Genomic DNA, 23749 nt, shown 5'->3' on the forward strand with positions numbered 1-23749 from the left:
TAAAAATAAGATATATGGAAAGATATTGCAATATTTGCAGCACAAACAGATTTTATATAATATGAACTTTATGATTAATTTCAAAGACGCTTTGTGGTCAGACTTCTTTGAGAACATGGATTATAGGAAATAAGCAATATTGTCACCTTAAAAGCACCAAAGTCTCTTGATCTCTTTAAACCAGTATGAATGCTTATTTATTTGTTTCTGCTTTTTTTTTTTTTTTTTTTTTTTGGTTTTTATTGTGGTAAGTGAGGTTCCAAAGGACTTGTGAGAAGAAAATAATTTTCAAAATTTATGTTTTGGTTATTTTTTTCTGGTAAAAGAAGCTTGAAATTTGTAATTCTAGGCAATTTTAAAATTTGTTCAAAATTCTTTGTAACTACATTTACAACTAGGCATAATTGATATGTCTTGGCTGAAAGATGGTATAAACCACTGGTTTTGCATGCACGACTGTCTCATTGGGCTACTTTTTATTAATTTTATTAGTAGAAAGAGTGATGAAATGATTAGATCCATTTGTACTAACAGTGATACAAGCCACCCAAAGGGACAGTCATGCATGGATCGCCAACAATGGTTCAAGCCAGTGCAAACGTTTTAAAAGCACAATATTATTTACATTTACAGGGTTTACAAAGAAAGTAAGGTAATAAGATAGAAACTATTTTAAAAATACGTACAAGTTTTCCATCTTAGGGGCTGGGGATTTAGCTCAGCGGCAAAAGCGCCTGCCTGGCAAGCGCAAGGTCATGAGTTCGGTTCCCGGTACCGGAGAAAAACAAAAAAAAAAAAAAAAAAAAAAAGTTTTCCATCTTAAAATTACAAAATGTTGGTAAAAGACATCAAGAGTTAAATACAGAAACATACCATATTCAAGGATTGAAGACCTAGTATAATAAAGGTGTCAGTTCTCACCAAATTTACCTGTAAATTAAATGCTTGAGGAAAAATTTAAGTGGGAGAAATCAAGACAGTGTTATATTGGGGGGAAACAGATGCACAAAGCAATGAATAAAATAAAGAACCCCGAAGTAGACCTCAGTGAATGCCCTGATCTTTTTTGACAAAAGCATAAAAGCAATATCAGGAAGATATAATTTTCAACAAGCAGTACTGAAGCAAGTGGACATACATATACAAAAGTACTCCCAAACCTAAGCTTCATCTCTTAAGGAAATATTAACTCAAAATTGATCATAAACATAAATATAAAACCTATAGATTTCTTGTGTGTGTGTGTGTGTGTGTGTGTACATATATGTGATTCTTGCATTTCACTTTAATGTAATTGAATATTGGGACAAATATTCATATCTTGCTTAGTTATATTTTACATACATAAACTTTCTCCCTTTAAAGATACTGATATTGGGTTGAGGGAGTTAGGTTTAGAGCACAGATCTTTTTTAGTATTTGATGATCAATTGAGCAGTACCATTCCTTTGATCATGTCTTGGCTGCATAAATGAAAATAGTATATTTTTCATTATTTATCAGTAAGCAATTGTTGATTGCAAGTCACTTCTTAGATAACCAGGACAGAAAGTGACTTGACTTTTTGAAAAAAAAATTGGGCGAGGTTGGAACTGGGGATTGAAAGTAGGGCCTTGTGCAACAAGTGCTTTACCCACTGACCTATCTCCGCAGCCCAACATTTTGAAATTTTAAAATTGCTTTTAATTTTCATTTTAGATACTGGAAAGTTAGGTTGCCAAAAGTAGCACATTACAAAACAATTGCACAACTTCTTGAAAAAGCCTAGTGAGTCAATAAAGGAATACACATTTTTCCAATGATTTTTGATAATATTAAAGCTACTCCCTTGTCTTGGACTACAGATTGTAAATTTAGTTTTCGTGATGTCTGAGGTCATCCTTGTCTTTCCCTTTAAGCCAGATCAGAAGGAAGAAACTTCTCGTCACATATAAAGCCTCAGTGGTCCCATGATGCTGTGACACCTCAGGGAAAGGTTACATCGCCTGAAGACACCCTGGTTTCTTGAGAACCAAGTAATAATAAGAAAAAGGGTTTCAACTTGGGGAAAGGAAAAACTCCCTGATATCTTGCCATCTCTCCACACCATCCTCCTCATCATAAAACCCTCACTAGCATAAGACCACCACCAACCTCTGAATCATCCAATAATCTCCTCACCATTTTTCTTAATCAATAAATGTGGAGATTCTGACTGCCTCATGGTAGTGAACAACTAGTCATTCCAGTTCCCCATGAACAACTATCTATCCTAGTTCCCCTTGACACCACATTTTGTGTTCTGCTATCATAACACCTGGCAGGAGATTGGAGCCCACTGCAGGGGTCCCCAGTACTCCCTAGCCAAAGTAATTTGAATACATGTATTCAAAACAATGATCTGACTTACCTATTTTGACAGGCATGATGATGGTCTCCCAAAGATATATATATATATTCTAATCTTTAGAACTTAAAAATACATTTCTTTAAAAGACTACTCTCAGTTTCACTGGGGTTTACTGGGAAGATTTATAGAATTTATAAAAGCTAGTATACACTTTGTGACAGTTTGTTAAAACAAAGGAAGAAAGATTAAAATGTACAGCGGAAAAAGTTACATAAACCAGACTCCAGGAGAGATCAACTGCCAGTTTCTAATTTTTCTTTCCATATGAACAGCTTCATTACCTCAAAATGATGTATGATGACATATGCAAAATTCTGTTCAAATTGCTTACCTAAGTCTTGATGTCTAGGATTTATAGGGCTTTGTGACGTGACAATGCAACACTCATGTGTCCTACTTAGTTACTAAGTCTCTAGGCTCTCTAGAGCTCAAACAGATTTAGTGTGGACAAATGGACCAGACCATAAATCACATTTTTAGCATAAATTATCAGGTATGGCTTAAAGCCTAAAATAAACAAAGGCACTCTTATCAGCAAGGATGATACAGAGATTCAGAGGTTATCAGATACATCTTTGGAATATGCAGATACACGCAAGTTAGGCTCACTAATATTTTACTACACAATGAGCAGAAGTGGTTTAAAGACAAGATTAAACGAAGGACCTTGAGAAGGTGAGATTATCTGGGATCCTGTACTTGGGCCCAATAAAATCATAAAGATCCTTCAAAGAGTAAAAGAAGACTCAAGAGTCAAGAATGAAATACTCAAAGAATCAAGACTCAAAGAGTAAATAATGAAAAGTAGAGTGTCAAAGTAAAGTGATATATATTTGAAGATGCTGTGCTTCTGTCTTTAATGTTGGAGGAAAATTTCCAGAGAGTGAAAAAGACAAAGAAGATAATTTTCTCCTAGCTTCTAGAATGAATCCATTTAACTCAGTGTCAGACTTTTCATGTGTAAAACTTGAAGATAATAAAGATATATTTTAGCCACTAAGTCAATATTTATTTTTTACATAAGCAATAGAAGTATATACAGTATAATATAAATAGATATGTTCAACAACTTTTGATGGATTTCCATCGTGCTAAAACTATATCATCAGTTGAAAATATAAGTCAAAATGCATTTTGTATGCCTACTGAACGTCTTAGCTTACCAACACAGTACATTGTCAAATATCAATTACCCTACGTGGCTGACTGCATTTGCAGCTTGTTGGACAAGAATACCAGATCACACATTCCTAGCTCAGAGAATATTAGTATTCAAAATGTAAATTACAGTTTGTACTCCATCTATATCACCTTTCTACCATTGTCAAGTTGAAAAATCATTAAGTCAAATGATTTTAAATCTAGGACTGTGTATTATATGTGTCTGTTCATAGATGGATATAGCATCTCTTCCTTACCCATGGCTTTAATTGTCACAGTGTCAGTTACTCATAATCAACTGCATTCCAAAGAACACCAAAAAGAAAATTCCAGATCGAAAAAATTCATGCTTTATATTGCACATAGATCAGAGTAGTGTGATGCAATTTTTTTCCATTTAGTTTTCTCGTGCTAAGGATATGAATATTCCTTTGTCCAGCATATCTATGCTATATATGATTAGACTACTAGTCACTTTGTAGCCATGTCAATTGTAAGGATCACTGTCACTATTTCACAGTGGTTGAGTTTAAGTAACACAATACTCTAACACTACATCACAATGCCTATGCCATCACTTCATCAAGGAGAAATGATAGCATCTCACATTATCACCAGAAGAAGAATGATTGCAGTACAGTAAGATATTTTCAGAGTGAGAAAAACCACATTCAGATAACTTTTATTATGATAGTTTTATGATTGTTCCATTTTAATGTTGTTGTTAACCTACTACTGTAATTGTGAATTGAACTCTATACTAGGTATGTGCAAGAAAAATATAGTATATAGTGGGTTCAGAAATATCTGTGATTTCAGGTATCCATTGGGAGGTCTCAGAATACTGTATATTCACTGCAGATAAAAGGGTGTTGCTGTGTGTGCGATTGTGTTTGTGTATACTCATATTTATATCTATGGGTAATTTAGAACAAGCATTTTAAAACTTTACTACTTTCACACTTTAACCTGAAGCACACAAACACATACTTACATGCATAAGTGTGGATGCACACACATATAACACAGTGTTCAGTTCTTCTTCAATGACAGATCATGTATTTGTAAATGGAACACGCTGAGTTTGACTTAGGATTCTGAAATTTATGGTAAACACCATCAAGGCAGATTGGTATCAGGAGTTTCACTGATGAACAAGTTTTAGTATACTGAAATGAATGTTGCTATTACAATTTGAATTCTGTACTTATTTGAAAGAAAATTATACCTACAGTCTATTTCCAAGCTCTAATTTTTAGAAATTCAGCTTTGTATTCACAGTATTTATTATACTCTTTTTGCGTTTTTCTTATATCCACTTTCCTTCACAAAAAGACACTGAAGCTTTAAGTAGCAGTGTATGGTTTTAAGCAGAACTAAATGATGATACAGTTCTTCAGTTGGTAATAAGAATGTTCTCAGAAGTATGTTACACTTTTTTGTATCCTAGTTACTTGGTAGGTAGAACATTTTTTAAATCTTTTGCTGAAAATTGCAGTACACCTTAACAATACCTCTTAAACATAGTGCTTAGCAAATACCAGGATATTATATCCCTAGCATTCAATTTGGCCCAGCAGTTGGTCTCTGCTTCAATCATTCAAAATGGTAATTAGAGAAAGTCAACAATATATGTAACTCTGTAATTTAGTTTTCTGTACAAATACCACAATCAGAAAAGAAGGAAGACATTAACCATTTGTAGCTAAAAGATACAGTGCTTGTGTGTGTGTGTGTGTGTGTGTGTGTGTGTGTGTGTGTGTGTTTAAGAGAGGGTCATGCTGTGCAGTTCAGACTGGCCTTGAGCTCACTTTGTAGCCCAGGCTGGCCTGAAACTCACAGTGATCCTCCTGCCTCAGCCTCCTGAGTGCTGGGATTACAGGCATGTACCACCACACCCGCTATAGTATTTTATAAAAAAGAGTCCAGTCAGTCAGAACACTGATTCAAAGTTTATAGAGATCATATTATTCATAGATTCCATATTTGTGAATGTTCTGACTTCGCAAAATTTATTTGTAGCCTTCAGTCAATATAACACTTTCAAAGCCACTCTTGGACATGCACAGAGTTGGGAAGAATTTGAATTACCGGATATACACACATCTTAGCTGATGTCAAACAAAGCAGTACCCTGCTTTTTTATTTCAGGTCTTGTAAATGTCCTTCTTGCAATCTATTTAATGCCACCTGCTTTTTATGCTTTTGGCTAGTGATTCTGCCATTTAAAATGGCCACTGACTATAGTGGTAACAGCTATCTAGTGCTCCTGAGCTCATGGAGGTCATAATGGTCCTAAGGTGGGGAGAAATGTGCATTTGAGAACATTTCAGGCATGAGTTATAGTGCTGTTGGATGTGCAATCAGTGTTAATGGATCAACAATGTATATTAAATAAGGTGTTTTCAAACAGAAACACCATAAAACAAAATAATGCTTTGACTGTTACACAAAAATGGGAGCAGAGGACTACAGGCAGGAGTCTAACATGGTATTTTCCCAGGGAAATGAATCAGGATTTGCTACTTCAGTGTTCATTGTAACTTTGTAGAACAGAGAACTATAGAGAATAAATAAGAATCAGTTTCTTTTGTTTTTGAAATTTTCAATTAAGTTTATTGGTACACTTCAGGCATACACAGTGATCACATTCATCATAGGGAATTCGTACCTGTATATGATATATCCTTGTTCCTCTTTTCCCCATTCCTCTCCCCTCCCTTCAACTCCTGTTCCCTTCCTTATTCACAAAGCTTTGTTTCCATTTCATCAGTTTGTCCTCACTTACTCCTTTTCTGTTTCTTTCTCTCCGCCCCCCAGTTCCCCTTTCCTTTTGAAACTAATTGTCAGCGAAATAAGAGACACATATATGCAAATGTTGCATTGACTCTCTAGTGTGAGAAAGTGAAAGTATAAATAAGAGTCAAAAAGTATAATAGATACTGTGAAATAGGACAAAAAAAGAATCAGTTTCATATTATTGTTGCCCTACTTCCTAAGCTATTTGCAAGGTATACAGTCCGCATTTGCCAATAATACTGAGAGCTCACATTGACATTAATTGTCCAGTTTCATTATTTAGCTATTTTTGAGTTTGTAAAAAGTGTGTGAAGTATACATTAGTAAAGCTCTCAACTATGTATTATGTATTCTTTTATAGTCTAATTGTTATAAAATGTATCAACAATAACAAGAATGTCATAAAGTTAAAGTGATACAGTTTTATATTTCTTAAATAAATGTCATGCAGGTTACATGAAAAATAAATCCTTTTGCTTGCAAATACTTTGCCATCATCTTATTTTCTAATCTCGTTTCTCACCTTAGTGATTGTGCTCAATACTGTTTTCTTCATTTTTCTTGGGAATTCTTCTTGCCCATCTATTTTGTATATTATTCTTATTTTCCTCTTTGTGTTTATATTATGCCAGCCAGGATTATGATGAAAATACGTAACATCCAGGTCCCTGCACCATGTGGCAGTTAACAAATTTTCTCCTGTTTATATCTGTTTATGTCTTTTACATGATTTTACATGATTCTACCTCATTAACTGAACTGCATCTCTCCCAGAAATACCTGTGATAGGAACATGAAGGTTGTGTGTGTGCATGTATGTGTGTGTGTGTCTGCATGTTTAACTATACACTGAGATAATATGAATGTATTTGGATGTATTCAAGTGTATATTGTGGATGTTAAGTATGTATATATCTTCACTGGTTAGACATACATGTATTTATAAATGTGTGTATGTTAAATATCTGTATTTATAAAATTATAAAGCTATATATTAACATGGGATACAGAGTTCTTGAAACCTATACGATTAAAACTCATTCACCTGCCTGCCCCTCTTCAAATCCTTTGAACTTTTTTCCACTGCTTCATACAGCGTAGAAGCTCCTGCTTTTTAATTAATATTAACCTCTCCAAATCCTATGTGAGATATTTGTACAATTGTAAACATTTTAAATATTTGAGGCTGTCTTGAGAACTTTCAATTAAATATACATTAAATTAATTCCAGAGGCAGCTGGGGATTTAGCTCAGCGTCACAGCACCTGCCTGGCAAGCTCAAGGTCGTGAGTTCGATTTCTGGTACTGGAAGAAAAACAAAAACAAACGAACAAACAAAAAATAAATTAATACCAGAAATCTAAATGTCTAATCTTTATTTTTGATTAGACTTTATGCAGCTTGTGCAAGAAAAGGATGGGAATGAAAAATTACTCCATTTTTGTACAATAAGAGCATAATTAGAATGCAAAACTAACATGGATAATTTCTTTATTCACCTTAGCTGCTAAGAAAAAAATCAGATGACTTAATTAAAATCAATAAATTAGGTGATACTCTCTGCAGTGTAATACAGATTTTCAAGTAATGAACTTTTCTGGGAAGAAGAAAAGTATTTAATAATTGATTCAACGTTATTATAGACATTATATGTACTTTCAGAAAATATTAATGATTGCAAATTCTCTAGGCAGAAGCTCTCAATAAGAGAGTTAAATTGGTTCAGATTATCTATAATCTACTGGACTATTGTAGTTAAAGCAGGTTACTTTTTAAACTTAATTCCTTGATATAAATGTTTTAGCCTTTTACAGTAAGCAATTAAAATTTGTATCGATGGAATTACTTCACTAAAAATATTATAAAACCATTAGGAGGCTACAATAGGCTCTATGCATTTTTAAGTACAGTTTATATAAATTATTTTTCTTTTGAAAAGGTTGATAATGATGTTTGAAAGAAAAATCTAAATTGTTTTGTATATAAACTTCTTAAAAGGAGACTGAGTTACATAGAAGTTTTCTGTTGTCATATATATTCTCTGCAGAAAGAGATGCCTTCATTTTAACTTTGTTTCCTACAAATACACATACTAATTCTCATTACATTCTCCTACAGTTTATAGTACATTTTTCTTTTGAAGTCTAGCCCTGGACCATTACAGCTAAGGAATAAAATAAAACATGGTTCTAAATATTTCCATGCTTCATTGTTCATGAAAGTAGAGGTAAGGAAAAGAAGTTAAAGACTTTCTATAAAGTTTTATACCACTTAGATTTTACTGTTGTAATGTAATTGCACCATACATGTAGAGTAAAAATAACATTTCTTTGGGAAAATTGTTCAATTACTGAAGTAAATGTCTTTTGGCAAAAGCCCAGAGAGCAACCCATGTACTGGTAGGTTGTACACAAACCATCCCCTTCCTGGCATAAAAAGATTGTAATCCCTTTTACGCCTCTCTGTCAACATATATATGGAGAGAGGAGAGAGACTGAAACAGAAATGCGTTATTTGCCCTTGTGTGTATACATATTTATTTATATTTATGTATGTATGGTGTATGTAGATAGATATGTATTTATACCTATGATTAAAAACAAACAACTGTAAATTCTAGAATGTACTCACTTTATTTGCATATAAAATGATATAATCCAGATACTTAATTTATTATAACTGGAGTAAATAAACAAAGGACTAGATATATAATGTGTGTTGCTAATATTAACTAGGATCATTGTTTTGAAGTGCAGATCTTTATTCAATAGCATAGCACATTACAGCAGACCAAACTTATTAACTTCAATTGATAAAGAATTATGAATATAATTATAATCCTGTTAATTATTTAAAGCCATGAATTATGCAAATACAGCAGGTATTATTAATCATCTGTAGGAACCAGAACAATTTCCCTAAAAGAACATATAAATATTAAAAAGTCCAAGTTGGCTCTATTATGTAGTGTTAGAGCTTTAGTGTTCCCTTATGAACAATGTTTAGATTCATTTCTCCTTTATAAAATGAAAAATGACCCAAATGCATCTTCCACACATGCCAAATGAATTCATTAAATTTTTCTTTTTGTTTATAAAATGTTTACTGACTGTGTAGTCATGTATGTTAGTTTGTATCAAGGATTTCTTTCTTGTAAGCTAATCTCAGTCCATGATGGTTGATATCCTAGTCACTAATAATATATTGTATGGATATCCCTGCTGTGAGCCTAAGCTACATGTAATCATCTTGTAGCATTTAATAAAATATTAGAATTTTCCCATATTAGCATAACACAAACCTTTTCCCAGTACTACAAAACGACAGAGCATCTAATAGGCTAATTGTGTCTCCTTTTTATATATTAGGCCACCACTTATGAAAAAGCACATAATGGAAAAAAAATTAAAAGAAAAGGTTTTGCAATTAGAGGCTTTTGGAACTACAGAAAGGATAAGGGCCTTTAGCATGTAGTTCTTTCAGAAGAAGTTGTTGTATCTTTGCCTGAAAAGAAATAATTCTTCTTTTTTTCCCTGTGGAGCACTTTATGAAAATACATAGAAAAGATTTACAAAACCAAGGTTTTGGATGTCCTTGAATATATTGGTATATTTCCTGTTTTTCATTTAAATCTCTTTTTAAGGTATTTCAAATAGAATATTTAATCAGTAACTCTTAAAAGAATTATTTATTTTAAATATAAAGAAACATTTTAAAATCTCAAAACATTACCAAATACCAATCTGTTTACATGTTTAAAACCTTAGAAATGGACAATTATTTGGAAAATGTCAAGCTTGGACAGAGGGATAGGAGTTGAAAAAGCAAGGAAGGAATTTGTCAGAAGGCGAGATTGAGAACCACTGTATTTCTGAACCTTTTCAAATCTTAGCCTTTAGAACAGTGTATGGCATTGAAGGGCTTCTAAGGTTTGTCTATTTTTTTATTTTTGGTTTTGGTACTGGGAATCAAACTCAGGACCTTGTGCTTGCCTGGGAAGTGCTTGTGCGGCTGAGCTATATTCCTGGCCCTGAAGGGCTTCTAAAGAAAATGGCTTACTTGAATGTCTTACCTAGCTTGCATTTTGTGTCACAATTAAAATTAATTACAGTGTATACCAACTCTGGCCTGGTGGACTTATCAGCAACATCATCGTTTAAATACTATCTTTATCCATATATTTTAAGATAATATCCAAACATTGTGTTTCTTCCCTTCCTTTTTTCCTTCTTCCCTATCTGCCTTTCTGCCTCTCTTATTTTTGTTGGTGGTGGTATTTTTTGCTCCAGGGGACTGAACCCAGGGGCTTCTCACTGAAGTACATCTATGGCCCCCTTTTTCTGTTTTTGTTTTGTTCACTTTTTTCTGTTGAGACAGGGTGACACTGAGTCAGTAAGTTGTGTGTGCTGGACTTGAGCTTGTGTTCCTCCTGCTCAACCTCACAGTGTTGGGATTAAGGCATGCACCACCACACATAGCTTCACATTTTTCTTAATTAAATGTCACTGCCTCTATAAAACTTTTGCAAGTAGTATGTTCCGTTAAATACTCTCTTCTTGTTTTAGGCAAAATGTCAAACTTCCATCTTGATTCTCACCATCCAGTATATGAAATCATTTATATCCTTATAGATTGGAAACTGTGAAGTCAGAAGCCATATCTTTTTCATTTGTTTACCCTCAGACTTTGACAAGAAAATGCATTAAAATGTCTGAGTTTCACACATGTAATATGAAGCAAGAAATTCTCATCATGTAAATATTCAAGCAGGAGCTGAAGGACCATCCATTACAACTGTGGTAAAGTAGATTCCTTGCTGGATGCTGGATACTTGTCTCTTTGGACTCTTCAATTGATTTTAATATTTTAGCTGTCTTATCTCAAATTCATGTCATGCCTTACAGCTAAAAAGTGTCAGTCAGAAATACCTGTCACTGAGTCAGGTTCAGAGTAGTTGACTATGATCACTGGGGCCTAGTTCTTAGAAAATGCATTTGTACTATAGTCCAAAAAGAGCTACTCTATGTCTCCGTCCTCACTAAATTCCTTTTCATCTTTTTCAAGTTTAAAAGACCTACATTTGGGCAGAGTTCTGTATTTTTGACTCTGTATACAGAATTTCAACCAACAGATATTTATTCCCCAGACATATTGATAAAGGTGTATTATTAAATTATTGTAAGTGTTAATTCTTTGCACTATGGAAAGAAACTAATGCCCCAAAATACCATTTATGGGAGAGATATTTTTGTGTATCATTGTACTAAGTGAAAAGTGAAAACTCTAATAAACATTTGCAGTACATTAGAGGAGTGTAAATGAAATTTTGCTCTTTGTTTTACCTTCTAAATGTGGTATAGCTTCCTAATTTTTGGAGAGATAATCTGATTACATCTAGGTGGCTATTATAAATAGGTCTAAAATAAAATGTTTATTATTTTGAAATTTGTTTGGTGAATATTCATTCATAAATTTAAGAATTAGTTGATATTTTAATCAATAACTTCAAAGAAGTACTCATTACCTTAACAGAAAAAGTAGTTCACATATGAAAAATCACATGAAAATTGGAAACGAAAGATATAAAATCAATTTTAAAATAATAAATACTAAGACATTAAAAAATTATTGTCTACATAATTATTCATCTTAATCCTTCTTATCCCTTATTCATGGTACCCAGCGCACTGTGCCAGCTAGATGTCTGACTTAAATTTGGTGATGGGGTATATAATTTTAATTCTGGGAGATGGTAAACATGATTCTTAGTTGAAATACACTTCCATTTTTGGTTTAATTTGGATTCGTTTACTCACCACACAACTTAAAAATTCCAAACACCAAAGGAATTGAAAATTCATGTTTACACAGAAACCTGCTCATGGATATTTATAGCAGCTTTATACATACTGTCCAAAACCTGGAAGTAACCAAGGTGTCCTTCAGTAGTGAAGGGATAAATGAACTGTGGTAAATCTCGAAAATAGAGCTCCATTCATCACTAAAAGAAATGAGCAGCCAGTGCAGTGACACAAACCTACATTCCCAGAACTCTGCGAAGCTGAAGCAGGAGAATGGCAAGTTTGAGCCCACACTGGGCTACTTAGGGCCTTAGGGGCATCCTGTCGCAACATAAGAATCATAGCACTGAGATCAGAGCTTAGAATGAAGACCCTACAAGAAATACCCAATCCCATAAGAAATCTATAAGAAAGGAAGAAATGATCTGTCAAATTATAAAATGAATTAGAAGAATGTGAAATGCACATGAAAGTGAATGATGTCCATGTGAAAGACTACATGCTATATAATTCCATCTGAAATGACATGCTGGAAATGAAAAAATATGGAGACAGTAAAAATATCTCAGTTTGCCTATGGCTAGGAAAGAAGTGATAAATAGGGGACAAAAGTGATTTCTGAACACTAAAAATATTTGGTGTGATAGTGCATTGTTAGATACTCTCTGTATAGAAATAGTATGCGTGTACGTATGTATGTATGCATGTATATCTCCACACTCAAAAAATGTGCAACATCAAGGTGAACTTTTAGTAACTGGATTTAGAGTGATAATTTATCAGTGTAGCTTCATCAGTTATAAGAAATGAAGCATTCTAATGTAGAAAGTTGATGATGCAGGGAGATTCCATGTGTTTATGTGTGTGGGCGTATATGTAAGAAATCTCTCATAAATTCCTTTGAATTTTCCTGTGATGCAAAAACTGCTCTAAGATTTGAAATTTCTAAATAATGTGCAATTCCACTACTATTAGAGTAAATTAAACAAGAGAATAGATAACCAGAAAGCATTATAAATACCAAGTAAATAAGAACATATATTCAAAAAAATTAGGAGAGGAACTAAATCAGGTATTCTTTCTATTTTGCCTATCAAATTGGAATTGATCAATAGCATAGAAGGGTCAGAGGACTCTACACACACTTTCTTGTTGGTGGAAATATAAATCTGCCTAATGGCTTTTGAAAGCTACCTGGCAATAGGCATGAACAGCATATTTGATCTTTTAACCTTGCAATTTGTCTTCTGACTCTTCCCCAGAACATGATTAACTAGTGTAGACAAAGTTGTTCTTTAACATGTTATTTTTAATAGGACAAAAATAGAATCAAACAACTACCTATGTAGCTGGTAAATAAGAGACAGTTAAGTAAATCGATATTTGATTGCACTCGAACATTATTATCCATGTATTTAAATTATATTTTCAAGAGTATTTAGTATGGGGGCTGGGGATTTAGCTCAGCGGCAAAAGCGCCTGCCTGGCAAGCGCAAGGTGGTGAGTTCGGTTCCCGGTCCCGGAGAAAAACCAAAAACCAAAAAAAAAAAAAAAAAAGAGTATTTAGTATGATAAATGAAATTGATCATCTGTTAATTTGACTATATATGCAGCATAGCAATATATTTTATTTTTTAAAATATGTATAGAGAAAAGTGAATATTTTTTAAAAAAACCTTCTAAAATATTAAACCAGAATCTTCTGTAGTAAAATTTGGTTTCATATTCTAAGTTACCTTGCAAATTTCTGTGACCTGACTCTGTCTCCTCAAATTTGTCTGTTGAAAATTGGTTGCTGATATGATAGCATTAAAATATATGGCCTTTAGGGAGTGATTATTGGCTCTGCCTTCATGAATTAGAGTAGCAATTTCATAAAAGGACTGGAGGGAACTAGCTAGGCCTTTTATCTCTCAAGCCCTTCCACCATGCCAGGATAGATTCCTTTCCTCTGTAAGGCAGAGTATTTAAGGCACTGTTTTGGAAGCACAGATAGCTCTTCAGCAGACACCAAACTGGCCCATAGCTTGATCTTGGAAGTTTCTGTCCTCCAAAATGGAGAAATAAATTTTTCAGGTTCATAAATTATCTATCTCTGGTATTTTGTTTTAGCAGCACAAATGAACTAAAACATCACTGTTTTCATGTAATAAGGGGAAAAAGATAAACCTGATGGCATTTGGATTTTGTAAAATCCAAATGAAATAAGATATTCTAATTTAAAAACATATCTTTCACAAAAGCATAGTATTACACTGGATGAATCTTCTTTAGAAGAAAAACTATACCACGAAATATTACAAAGAGCCATATAGAAGGACACCTCTGTTTTTTTTTTTTTTTTTTTTGGTTTTTCTCCGGTACCAGGAACCGAACTCATGACCTTGCGCTTGCCAGGCAAGCGCTTTTGCTGCTGAGCTAAATCCCCAGCCCCAGGACACCTCTTTCTGTTAGCAGTGTGCAGGATCCCCAAATAATACCTTTAGGGGTTGTTTGCAAAATTAAGATGAAAAACTTTAGGACGTACATTTCCAAAGGTCTTACCTTGAAAATGAATTATTACCTATTTTCTACAAATAACACTACTTGTAAGGAAATTCATGTTTCTCCCTGAACTATATGTATCTAGCATTGAGTGATGTTGAGATCTTGATAATGACAATTTTTGTAACCTCTTGCTTTTCTACTTGTAGAAGATTTTACCTTTAGTTTCATGTAAAGTCAGTCCTGAAGGACAAGTAATTCACAGATAATGCATCATTGCACTAGTTTTTGTCTCTTCTTTGTAAGAAAGACAGTGTCACTGAAACTTCAATTATAGCGTGACTGGCTCAACAACTTAGAAATCCTTTGATTATATATACGGACTCTAATCCTTGACTGCTACCTCCATGTCACCTCAATGAAGTCATAGACGTTTGTACTGATAGGTAGGAAATAAAAGAAATAGTAATTACTATCAAAAATTTCCCAAGCCAGTATCTTTGTCCTTTTGAGTTACTATCACAAAATCACAAAAGTTTGTGTCAGCATCACAAAAATATCATATACTAATTGGCTTATAAACAACCAAAATTAATTTCTCACAGTTTTAGTAGATGGAAGTCCAAGGTCAAGATGCTGGCTATGTTCGAGCCTCCTAAAGGCCCACTTCAGATTTGGTGTTATGTTGCCAAGTTCTCATCTGGTGGAGGAAATAAACAAGTTCCCTTTGGCTTCTTTTTTTGGGCTAAACTCTTATTTATGAGAGCAAAGCCCTCATGACCTAATAAATCAGCCCTCAAAGGCCCTATCTTCTAATACACCTTCATAATTATGGTTCAACACATAAACTTTGATAGGGAGAGAAACATTCACATTAGACTACTTAGTTGCCTCAGTTTTAGAGAGTTTATCCCCACAAGTAGCCTAATCTCAGATTTCCTATATAAGAAAAATATTGATAATCTAGTAGAGGATGAACCAGGACTTTTTACTGAATCATACTGATATATATGCTTGACTATTTCATGTTTCTATTCAAATGAAGAATTAAGATATGTTTTGCACACGTAACAACTTCACATGATAAATTCAATCATTATGTTTTGCCAACATGTGATAATAAAATTAAAAAGAAACAAAATCTAATTATCTTAATGATTGCCAATAAAGCTTTACTAGCACAAGGGTAGATGGGATGTTATGCTTTATCATATGTAATGTGTGCAAATTTCCATTAGCTTTGCCATGAAAATAAATTATTACATAGTTTCTTGTCTGGTTTATGTACCACAAGTAGCAGATGGTAAAACTTCTGTCCATCTGCACTCCGCAAGTGTTGTGAAATGACTGTTTCCACTAAGACTATATAGGAAAACAAGGTTTTTGGGAAGACATGACCAAAACCAAGCTCTTCTTCCTATTTAGATTTGTATTCACTGTTTCTTCTTAGCCGTCTGCAGTGGGTACATACCTGAGTTCAGCATAAGGAAGACCTCTCTTACACTAGAAATACAACACAGTATTTAAGTGCAACTATTACAGTTGTACAATCTTCAGAACCAGCCAAGTTAATGGGAAAATGAAATAAGCCAATCCAAGAAGAAATATTTGATAGTATTAGTATTTATTAAAATATAACTATAAATAGAGCATGGAAGTATGTATCAGCAGTATATGAAAAAGGACAGTATAAACACCAAATAATTGTCAAAATGCATAAGAACATATGTTGAAGGATCCACCCAAATGTCTTCACCTTTCCCCTTCCCTATTCTTTACCTACCCACTCCAAGACTGTTTCTTTGTCAGAGCTTTCATTTTAAGACAGACCTTTCAGATAACTTAGCTATATCAACTGCCTACCCCTTTTTACTTCACTAAGCCATCCCTATAAACAGGCCAAAGAAACAGGGCTCAAATTTGTGATCCTCCTTCCTCAGCAACTTGAGTGCTGGAATTATGTGTGTGAACCACCCCACTTGGCCCAGAGGTCTTTTTAAAAGCTATAGATCTTTACTAAAGTTTTCTTTCCCTAAGAAGAAGCTAAAGAAGAAAGACATAGGAAATAACTTTTGTAGAGTACGTATTATAGGTCATGCTCATTAGCTTTAGCATAAACACTACCTCATTTAAGCAGTGCAATAACTCATTTAAAGTAAACACTATTAATTCCATCCTTCTGAGGAAATTTATTGTGGACCAAATTTAAAAAAAAAAAAAAAAAAAAAAAACCTTCCCTAGCATTCTACGGGTACCAAATAAAGAAACCACAATTTTTATCTATACTCTTGTGGGGTTTTTTTGCTTTTCATTTTGTTTTGTTATGTCTTTTTGAGACAGGGTCTCACTATGCACTTCAGGCTGGTCTTGCACTCACTTTGTAGCCCAGGCTGGCTTCAAACTTGCAAGGACCCTCCGGCCTCAGCCTCCTCAGTGCTGGGATTACAGGTGTGCACCACCAAACATGGCTTACTTCTGCATTTTGAATCTATTATTTATCTTTTCTTTTGTCCATGTTTGCATTTCGGGGAAAGCTATAATTCAGATACAGAATGACTTAGAAACCATTTGTAAACATGGAAAAAAAACAGAATCAAATGAAAAATTTGATTTACACAGTCTGCTTTGATTGAAAAATATATTTTGTTAAGGTATATCTATCTAATAAATGAGGATAGTATGGTGGTCATATATCTCTTTGAAGATATTCTATCTTTCTTTTTCCTGGTGTATACAATTCTCCATCTACTGAAGTTAGCTCTGATTCCGTGTCATGCTTCACCAATGAAATTTGAGCAGAAATGACCTAATCGCTTCTGGAAAGGTGTCCTAAGAGCCTTGAAATGCGTTCCATCTTACTGAGTAATCCTAGCATTTGGTTATGCCCTGCTATATTGTAAGGAAGATGGAGCAAAAATAAGAAATAAGACATAAAGATAGTTGAATTCATTAGCATAAAGTATTTGATACACTCACCATTAGTGATATTTTTGCAGCAGAGGTAGAGTACTTTTTAAATAAATATTTTTTTAAAATCTGGTATTCAGCTGGGGATTTAGCTCGGGGGCACAGCGCCTGCCCAGCAAGCACAAGGTCGTGAGTTCGATCTCTGGTACTGGAAAAAAACAAAACAAAACAAAAACAACCCCAAAAAGTAATGACCAAAATCTGGAATTCAGTCTGGCCCACATTTAGTGTGATGCTAAAAGTTTATTCGCTAAAGGAACAAATTACAGATATTTTTTAAATTTTGCTAAGTATTCTCCAGATTGAAGATCTCTACCAATAAGTTTGCATTTAATTTTTCACCAGTGATAATAATCAAGTGCATTTTTCATAAGAATCAAGGTATTCTAGGTTAACAGAGGTAATTTATATCACTCATTCAATGTGTGTGAGGAGGAAATGAGTAGATAAACACATAAGGGAGTTTTTCTGTTGGAATATTAGAAAGATGACAGTGAGCAGTGACAATCATTTGATCATTAGACACCTGAGGCTATTAGTTTGACTTTTTGTAACTATAGAGTTGTGGAATACTAGCAAAATTATTTAAATATACTTCCTCATGATTTTATATATTTCTTTTTGACAAATAAAAATTATGTATATTTAAGGCACCAAGCATGCTGTTTTGGCATCAGTATACCTGTGTGCAATGATATCTACAATGAAGCTAATGAGCATATTCATCAGTTGACATACCGTTTTTAAATAAAATTCTTATTATCTCATTTTTAAGCAAATTTAAGGCACATAATATGTTATGAATAGCTATAGTTCCCATGCTGTACATTAACGAACTCTGTAAGTTTGTACTACCTGACCAACCTCTCCATTTGCACTGTCCCCTGACAACCAATTTTACCATTATCCTCTCTAATTCTGAGTTCAGTATTTTTTGAATCTACACATAAGTGATATCATTGAACATGTATATTTTTGTATCTGGCTTATTGCATTTAGAATAATGTACTCCAATTTTACATTGTATAAAATGATATGATTCCCTTGCTTTTATAGCTGAAATATAAAATATAATATGTGATATATAACATATATAATATATATGTAAATGTATGTCTCTGTGTATAGGAATATGTATACGCATATACGTATCAATTTCTTTATTGATCTCTCCACGGAAACACACCTATATTGTTTTCATAGGGTGACTAGCAATGAACATGGAACAGCAGATGTTCAAGTTCTTAGCTTCATCCCCTTTCAAGAAAAACCTGGTGGTGGTTTCCTGAATCATGTGCAATAGTAACTTTGTTTGTATTTCTTTTTGGAACCTCCATATTGTTTTTTATAATGATTGTATCAACTTAAATCTTCCCAAACAGTATACAAGGATTACACTTTCACTATATTCTAGCAAAAACTTATTCATATCCAAAAGAAATTTTTATGCTGCAGAGATTTAAATTTCATTGAAAAGTATGAAACAGGGATTTACCAACTCATCCAAAAGAAATTTATCTACTATAGAGCCTGCTCTCTTTTTTAAATTTTATATTCTGTTATTTAAGATAGCTTTGAGGAAAGATTAATGATGTACACTAAGAAGTAACTATAGTTCACAATTTGGAATATACTGCAGAATGAATTTATTTATAAATTGCAATTAATGCACTCTCTGTCAAGCTCCTTAAGTACGTATTCTTAGTGTATGCCACCCTTAAGCAAAGATAAAAATTCTACATAAATTACACAGAACAACACCTACTGCTTCTTTAAAAAGTTAGTAAAATGAATATTTGAATATCAAATAAGTGAAAATAAATGTAAGCTTATGTAATAAGTGTAGACTTGATTGTTTCTCAAGGATCCACGAATTCTTTTAACCAAAATCTTTAGTAATGAAAAGTATTTTTGTCTTTCTTAGATGTATGAGATATGCAGATATATATATATGGGTTGCATAATATGAACTACTGATATCATTATATTATGCATTTGGAATACAGCATTGGGTTTAACTGTATGATGTAGCTATCATATTTTGTGAGGCAAATTATATGCCAAAGAGTAGGCTCAGTATCCAAGACTCAAAAGATACAAGTGATCTATTTTCTGAAATGTAACTATAATTGAAAAATGAGAGAACCTGCTATATTTTAATACTTCTCTTATGCTATATTCTTCTATGACTCTAAAACCGGAGTTCATATTATAATTAAAACCCTTTTTGGTCTGTCTTTTTCAACTATATATTTTACTATACCCTAGAAGACATAAACTCAAAGATGTGAATAGTTTTGAAGAGATTAACATGTAGTATTAGTGTTTTAAATAAAAAGATTTTAGTAGTCAGGATATGTTTCTGGTGTGTTTCCTGATTTTAAGAAGCTGCTTTTTTAAATTTACTCCATTGGGCAATTATACGTCAAGTGGGAGATGCTACCATAGTGGATTAGTTTAACTTAGAATAAATTTGCTTTACTTATTGTATGAAACAGTTTTCAAAATGTAAATTACAAGCATATATACATATATATGAAGCGTATTTAAAAATTAGGAAGGTATGAGTTCTTAGTAATTATTTTCAGTTGTTTTGATATGTTATTTTATCTTAGTTTATATAACTTAATTTTAATACTGCTATATTTAATACAATAGTCCTCAAAAGTTCTTTAAATGTTAATATTTGTCTCTCCAAAACCATTGTAGAAGCTAGCATTACCAAATCATTTTAATTTTAAGATTCTTATTATTTTTCAAATCTTAAACAAAAATTAAACCACATGTGGTATTGCATGCCTATAATTTCAGCCCTGAGAAGGATAAGGCAGGAGAGTCATGAGGGTGTTTTAAAAAATTTTTTTAGACATTTTATTAGTACCTGTTTTCAGCACATAATGATAGCATTCCTACATAATGATACCATGCCTCAGAAAACAGAACAAATAACCTTATTAGTGTTTTTTAAACATGAGAAGGCCTTTTTTCTTAGGTCTTTTATATCTTTGTTTAGCTATGATTTACTGTGAATATATGTTAGTAAAAACTTAACAAACTGACTCAAGAATTTGGATTTTAGTTCTGCACTTGAAATGTTATATACTACTTGAAGGATTTCTATAATCAATTGCCAAGGATCATAACAGTCTACAAAAGCACAGTATTAGTCTTTATTCCTTTCTCCTTCTCTTAATGATACTGAAATAATTCTGTCCAACAAAGTAAACTACATATTAAGTAAAACACTAACAGCCATGAAGTGAAGATTCTGACACATTCTCTGCAATGGTCTTGCTAAGTTGTAAATACTGTGATGCCTTGTGACCCCGATGCAAAGGAATGAAGTTGGCTCCCTTCTCACAGTGAAAACAAAATCGGAAACGTTCAAGCAGATAACTATCATCTGAACACATACTTCATGTTAGTTATCTCCTGTTGGTTGGTTTGGGAGGAGTGAGAAAGAAATAGGCTTATTTTACATTTAAGCCCATAGTCAGATATCAGTGGTTCCGCTTTACTGGGTATCACACAAACTCTGGACATCTGTGATGTCCTCAAGTGAGAAAAGCATTGCAGAGTGGTGTTTATCCATTCAGCCATGAGAAAGAGATTACCCATTGCACCCCAAGATCCATTCTCCCTCTCTTCTATAGAAATAAACAACTGTCCTCAGTTTATCTCCTGCTTTCCAAGAGCAAAGACTACATTTATCATCTTATCTTCTTTCTATGTAAGAGCACTTGACTTCCTTCTTCCTCTAGGGGCACAACCAGAGTTAAAATGGGAAACTTCTAAAAAGACAAATCAAGGTCTCCCCCTCCTCTTCTGCAGTCCTCCTCAATGGTACTTGCAATGAGCATGTACAGGCTGGAGCTGGAGTAGCTATCTGAACTACGAAATAGAAGGTTTTTGAGAGGAAGACCCGTAACATGATTATGCAGCCACTGCACTTTCTTCACTGTCTTATTTGATAAACAAATAAAGTTCCACTCTTCTTGACATCTGCAGTTTTGGATTCTGTATGATTTATAGCCCAAATCAGAAATTCAGTGATTCCAAGAAAGAATCCTTGACAATGTAATAGGGCCCAACATATGTTAGACACTGGTCAGTCTGGGGTGAAATGGGTACAATGTCCTGTTTCCACAAGTGCTTAAATTCACCTGGGAGAAAAAAGACAAGGTATATGATCACATGATCATGAATTGTTATCATATAATTCCTAGAGGATGAATCTGAACCTATGAGCTTCTTCTCAATTTCAACAGAAAGCCATGATGATGCATGGATATTTGAGCTGATAAGTAAGACAATAGACAGAACTATACATATGAGGATGTAGGTTTTAAAAATTCTGGATAGGGAAACAGCAAGCTAAAAAGGGAGGAAAACTGATACCATTAAGAAATAGCAGATTTGACTCCTTTGATTAAAGAGAACAATGCAAAGAACAACTATGAAAGATGAGGCGAAAAAATATGGTAGGAAACACAACAAATAGGTTATAGTACATAATGGATAAAAGCAAAACCAAAAAAATATACTTCAGAATTTTGTCTCAACAGCTTTTCTTTAGTTAATTCTCTCTCTCCTTGTACATTTTTTCCAATATCCTTTCTCTATTCTTTTCATTCTTTCAACCCAAGGCAGTGTGGTTCACTATTTCTGGAATCCTAAATACAAGACTGTATTATATTTTAGTTGTGGATTTAGGTACTCTACTGTACAGGAAGAGCTAGCCCAGGAGATTCACCACTCTATTTCATAATTTTTTTTAAAACCTTGAATCAAAAATTCTCAAGTCAGCTTTTAGATGCAAATCAATTAATTACATTAAGAATTCACTGTATACTTTTGTAGATAGCACATTAAAGTGTTAACTTATGATCTTTTGATACATTTCTATTTTATTAAATACAATATTAATAATAAATTTATTCAAATACAGATTTTGACTACACTGATATTTCAAAACAGTTTTGAGGTTCCAACAATCAAAAACTGTTTAGAGAAATCTGCATTTTCTTTTTGTAGTGAATGTAATATAATTAACTTTGAGTGATATAGTAAAAAAATTCATGAGTCCTAAATTCACTATTTCAAAGGTGTTGTAAGTATGAAGGGGGAGTTAAAAAATCTATAATCTGGTGAATGAGGTTTGTTGAGGTCCATGAAAACAAACCTACAGTGCTCATTACAGCTAGATTTTCTATAATAGATTTTGTATAATAGATTTTCATGCACTATTGACAGATTATATAAACTCTTAAGAAATTTATTGGAGATTATGTATGCAATATGTATTAGATTTCTAAACTTTCATCTATCATAAACATACATAAATTTATATACATCTATAAATGAATTATGTGCTACACATCACTTAATAAAATGTGGTTAATAAACCTATGGTACACTGATAGAACTGCAAATTATACAGCCAACAAATTTTGAGGTCAAAGTACTGAAGTGTTTTTGTGAGTAAAAGTGGAAAAGTGTTCATGATATATTGCATGATCTACTGAAGAATTTTTAAAGTGTGTTGATAAATAGTATACTAGTATGACTTTTAGGAAAGTGAGATTAGTGCAGAATATAGGGAGGATGAATGAAGGGACACACAAATGCAGATATATATTTTTATAAATGCTGTTCAAACAATTGAATTTCTGTCTCAGGATAAATTGTGGGTTTCTTATCTTTTAAAATACTTACATATTTTATTTTTTTATTTTAAAGATCAAAGAACAAAAACAAATTTACAAATACAAAGACATAAAACAACACCTATTTTAATTGAAATAATAATATTTTCATACACAGAAATATAATTCAGGACAAAACAGTGAATAAACTTGCCTAGAAAGTTCATATGATTTTTATTGATGGGGAAATTGAGTTATTAAGAATCTACCATTGTTTGAAAAAAATTGTATTCAAACAAGATAACCTTTTTGTGTGTAGAGATGCATGATTTTATGACTGCAGGAGCCTTAGATGGATTTTTGAGCCCAAAGCAAAAAAACTCAGCTTTTTGGCAGCTTTATTTTGTGATCATATACACCAAGCAAACAAAAGCTTTCACCATAGTAAAGTTTGTGATAGTCATGAATTCACTTGACGATAAAAATTGACCATGAAGTAAAGT

The sequence above is a fragment of the Chinchilla lanigera genome, unplaced genomic scaffold (assembly GCF_000276665.1).
Source record: "Chinchilla lanigera isolate Chin_1 unplaced genomic scaffold, ChiLan1.0 scaffold00134, whole genome shotgun sequence".
NCBI classification, from domain to species: domain Eukaryota; kingdom Metazoa; phylum Chordata; class Mammalia; order Rodentia; family Chinchillidae; genus Chinchilla; species Chinchilla lanigera.